This window comes from Mycteria americana, chromosome 2, assembly GCF_035582795.1.
Source record: "Mycteria americana isolate JAX WOST 10 ecotype Jacksonville Zoo and Gardens chromosome 2, USCA_MyAme_1.0, whole genome shotgun sequence".
Lineage (NCBI taxonomy): Eukaryota > Metazoa > Chordata > Aves > Ciconiiformes > Ciconiidae > Mycteria > Mycteria americana.
Window position 1 is genome coordinate 79445064 of NC_134366.1, and position 5191 is coordinate 79450254.

Sequence of the window (5191 nt, forward strand, 5' to 3'; positions counted from 1 at the left end):
TCTCCAGGAAAGCAGGGCTCCAGCACATGCAACGGTGACTTGGGAAGACAAACGCCATCACTCTGAACGCCCCCCCCATTCTCCATCTTTCCCCCAGCTTGTATTGATGAGCATGACGTCCTATGGTATGGGATATCCCTGGGGTCAGTTGGGGTCAGCTGTCCCAGCTGTGTCCCCTCCCAACTCTTTGTGCACCCCCAGCCTCCTCGCTGGTGGGGTGGGGTGAGGAGCAGAAACGGCCTTGACTCTGTGTAAGCACTGCTCAGCAGTAACTAACACATCCCTGTGTTATCAATGCTGTTTTGGTCACAAATCCAAAACACAGCACTGTAGGACCTATCATGAAGAAAATTAACTCCATCTCAGCCAAAAGCAGTACAATAAGTCAATTATGTAGCCACATTCCTATTTGAAGGAATAGAATAGAGCAATTTTTATGAGGGCCATAGTTACTCCCGAAACATTATTTTTATTCCGTTTAAAACCAAGCATCACAAAGAAGTGTGTACACGCTCTTTTCACAAAATGAAAAAGATACAGTTAAAACATTTCTAAAGGACAGAAGGCAGCAAAGCTCAATATGGCCAATGCAGGTCCTAAAACAGTAAACTTTGAGGCTCGGTTTTTCCTGCTCAAACGACCACGTTAGCTGGGCTGGATGATGCATCTGGTATTTCTTCCCTGGGGGTCTTGGGCAGCTTCTTGTTTTTCCTCACTGCTTCCAGGTGTTAGCATCCTCTGCTGCCACAACTTCAGCTGCTGTTGTAAAATACCTATCAGAAACAGAAAGCTCTTAAGAAAACAAGCCTGGCTCTAGTGAGGTCCTTGAAACAGGGAAAAATATAAATGAGGAATGGGAAGCTGAGAAAAATAGAGGAACAAAGCTGCTTCTGAGGGGTCATTTTCCCCACCTGCAAATAGTCCTGTATTACTTGAGTAGTATAGAAGAGAAAAAAGTGTGGCATAGAGGTGTGTGGGTCAGACTTTGGGTTGCAGAGCACCTATTTCTGGACTCTATCAAGCAGGGCAGTCACTTGCTGTAGATTGCTTTTGTTGCCAGTAAGCAAATCACATTTAAAAAAAACCCAAACAAACTGAATGCATACGTAATATCATCTTTTCATGTCAGGGCCACACAAGGGAAGTAGTTGTTCGCGACATGAATGCATCTGCAAAATAGTCAAACCCTTAGATAAGATGCTACTCCCATTTTAGGGATGCATTTAACGTCAGGGATAAGGCGACTAAGATGTACAGGCGTTAAAATGCATTTGCTGCTCAGCTGTGTGTGAATGGATGAAAGCATGATTGATTTTTTTATTTGTCAGTCTGGTTTGTGCAGAAGATTTGTGGGACGGTGCTCATGAATGAACGGGAGCTGTTGGCTTGTTTAGTCTAGCAGAACAAAAGCCAAGAAAGGATGCCACTGCTACCTCTAAATACTGTCAGCGAGAGGAAAGGAGTATTTCATCTAAAGGACAATGCTGGCACAGGAGCGCTCTGGTATGAACGAGCTATAAATAAATATAGGCTGGCTATGAAAAAAGTTCATAATCCTAGGCAAGGAACTAACTTTCAGAGTAGCGTAGGCAAAAAACCTCTCACTTGTTTTAGAATAGAGCTAAGGCAGTTTACAAACAGGATTGATGCTATTATCTGGCAGAACAAGGACTAAACTCCGTGACCTCTGAGGTCCTTTCCAGTCCTAGGCTCCCTTGGTCCTACAAAGCTTTTACATCAGGCCTATGCAGTGCACAGCCTCCTTGGCCACACGCTGCCCACCAAGGACTTTCTTTGGCCAAGCACAACATGAGGATACATAACTTGTTTGTACTGTTCCACCTCTGCAGGCCAAAGCATCCGCCAGGAATGAGCCGGTGCCTCTCAGGCAGTGGGAGCTGATTGCCTGGGGAGTTCACAGGTGGTGGGCTGGGTTTGGGGTATCAGGATTAGTCCTCTGCAAAGATTTTGAGATTAGTTGTGCTTCCAGAAGTGAGGTCAAGAGCATTGAGGAAATGGTGTACCTGTACAGGGGCTGTAGGATTCACTGGGAGTCATAATCAGCAGTGACTGTTGAGATCCAAGGATGAGCCCCTCTTGCTGATAAACAATGAAGTTAATTGCTGTGCATTGGCAATTTTCTCTTGATTAGGCGGTTAGTTTAGTTCAGTCGTTGCAAACAACAGCTACCACCCATAGCTTGATGGGCTTTGATGCTTTTTTCCCCAGATGTATGTTGTCACCCAGAACGAGCTGCTGTGAACTGCTGATCAGCGCGGAGCAATTGCAGTAAGTGTAAGTTGCCGCTGGTGACTCTTTCTCCTTGGGACCATTTGCCCCAGGTCCTGCCTGCTCAGCTGCTCCGTGGTGGTGCTCAGGTGCTTACCCTGGGACAGGCATCTGGGAAGTTCAGCTCCTGGGTGTCAGTAGCTTGTGGCTGGGAGGAAACCCCTGCTGATGAGCAGGGACTGATTATCCTTGGGAAAACATCTGGGGCATGGGGGGCAGAGGCTGGATGGCTGGAGAAGCAGGAGGCCAGGTGATGTTGGTGTGCTGCACTGGGGGACGGTATGGATGCAGAAGAAGGGTAAGAGGATTACAAGGTGGAAAACGATAGCAAGGGAATAGGGTTGTTGGTGACTGGCTGAAGTCTTCTGCATGTCACCCTCTTATCTGATGTGCCTTCACCTTGTGTGATGGGATATGAGCATGGCTTGGGTTGTGTGACACCTTTGTGGGTGTTCTTCCAAGTAAACTTAGAGAGAGAGCAGCTGCCACCAGGCTACCCGCAAAGCTGCTTTGACTGTTCTTCTCCCCATCCTTACTGTGTTCCCAATGCAGTTAATAGAAATAGGAGGACAGAAATAGGCTAAAAAGAAAGTTTATCAGCTCCAAAGGCAGAGGGAGCAGGGAGCTGGAGTGAGGTGGTGGACAGGGTAATTGAATTTTAATCAAGATCCAAATCAGCAAGCAGGAAGCACTAATTTACATAAGCAATATTAATCTTATTAGCATTTTATGGAGTGGAAAGAGGTATTCTCAGAGAAAGATTTATTCTTATCGGCAGTTCTGACCTAGCAGTACTTCTTGCTAATTGACAAGAGCTTAGCTGTAATCTGTATCTGTTCATTTTGGGAATATTAAACCATTATACTCATGTTTCTGCTGAAAGTGATGCTGTATTTCTGTCATTTTTATGTGGTCTGTATCTTAGATGGAAACCTTAAATTCACACATTTATTAAAAATTATTTCAAAACAGCTTTTATTAATCTATTTTTAATTAAGGTAAGAGGATCATTAATTTAATTAAGAAGTCTATTTTAAAATGTGTTAGATGTATAGAGAAAAAGCAGACCAAAAATACACTTGTACGGAAAAGAAACCAGCTTGCTTAACGGAGGAGGTACTTTCTGTGGTTAGACAACTCACCTGGTTGTATCAGGACACTGCTCTTCAAGGTCTGAGAATTAGTCATTCTCACCCCCTCTGATACTGCCTTTTTGTTTAAGGGGGTCTGTCGGTATTTTTTCCTATGCTGAAGGGGGGAAATAATCTGCACTTGTCTTTTTTTTCTTTTTTTTTCTTTTTGAATTCATGATTAGTCAGTCTCTTAATTTGAAGAGCACAGAAATAAACCTTGTTTAAAGAAAAGGTTACTGCTGTCAAAGGATAGATTTGTACTTAAATTCTGATTCTAGTGATTAGCTACTGTTCTGGATGATCTAGGTTTGCCTTTTTTTCTAGCTTGGTGATAAATGTAGTTTGAGTATTTTGTAATTGTTTCACATATACGTAGTAAGCATTTTTGGAAGCCTGGTTTTGAGGCAGTTAGTAGCCTTCAGAAGTAGTGTAGATTTTTGAAAGAAAACCTATCTCTAATTTTCATTTTCACTTTTTTTTTTTTAAATAAGTGATTCTTGTTGGCTCTAATGATGGCCCTTGCAAAGACATGGTAGCATAAAAGTGAGCCGAGCGACCAGAGCCAGCATTGGCTGTAAGCGGAGACCTGCCCAGGCAGCAAATGGGTTTTGCACGATGTGTACTCGGGCAGGGCAGCGAGCTCCTTCCCGGCATGAGCCCGGCGGCAGAGGTAATGGTAGAGGAGAGCGTTCAGAGAAGGGATGATGTGGGGAAGGAGGAGTCTGGAAGACAGGGTATGAAGCGAAGCCTACCTGCCTGGACACATTTAGTGCACTTGACTGCAAGCAGCAGCTTGCCAGAGAGAGGAACGGTGCCAGGCTGAGCCTGTCTTGCTGGGCGTAAGCCCTGATGTTACGCGAGCACAGATCTCTGCGGAGGTGGACGTGCGAGGTAGAAAGGCCAGCCTCGTGTGCCTGCGTCTGCGTGTATGTGTGCGCGCCCATTTATTTAGGCGCCTGACATTTTCATCAAAATGCACTTTCTCGTTAAAGCAGGTGAGCCACGGATTTTTACCCACTTTGCTGTCCCAAACTCAAGGACTTGCAGTAAAAATCTAAACTGAAATTAATTAAAATTGGAGCAATTATAGAAATACAACCCCCTCTCCCGTGTTATATCAGCTTGCAGCTATCTTATACCGATTATCTTTTATTATTATTCGCTACGACTGTGATTATTATTTACTGCTTTTTGTTATACTGCTGCGACTCCAGCAGCCCCCAGCAGTGCCAGCGCCCGTCCCCGTCCCTCGGAAGCAGGTGGGAAGCGCGGGGCAGGAGAGCCAAGGGACGGAGACCTCCTCCCGGCTGGGCACGGCGCTGGGAGAGAGGACCTGGGCGGCAGGGATTTCTCCCAGAGGCACAGCACCCTTATTAACCGGGCTGGTGCCACCCTGCCTGCCTTTTTATTTATTTATTTTTAATATATAATTGATTTACTTTAAGAAAAGCTTCATCACGGGGTGTGTGTGTGTGTGTGTGTATAAACATGTCAAATGTATTGTTATTCTTTTAAAAATTTAATATAAATTTATATATTAATTAATATAGAGAGATAACATTAACTATCGTATGTGCTATATAAATAAGATAATATAGAAGATATATATAATTTTTTTTTTGCATTTTTTATTTCCATTAAGGAAGGGTCCGGCGGGGCGTGTGGGGCGTGCAAGGGGGTGTCCGAGGGCCCGGTGCGTGCCCGTGGGGAGGCGGGCGACAGCAGCAGGGGGCGGGGGCCGGAGCCGGAGCCGGCCCGGGCGGGGCGGG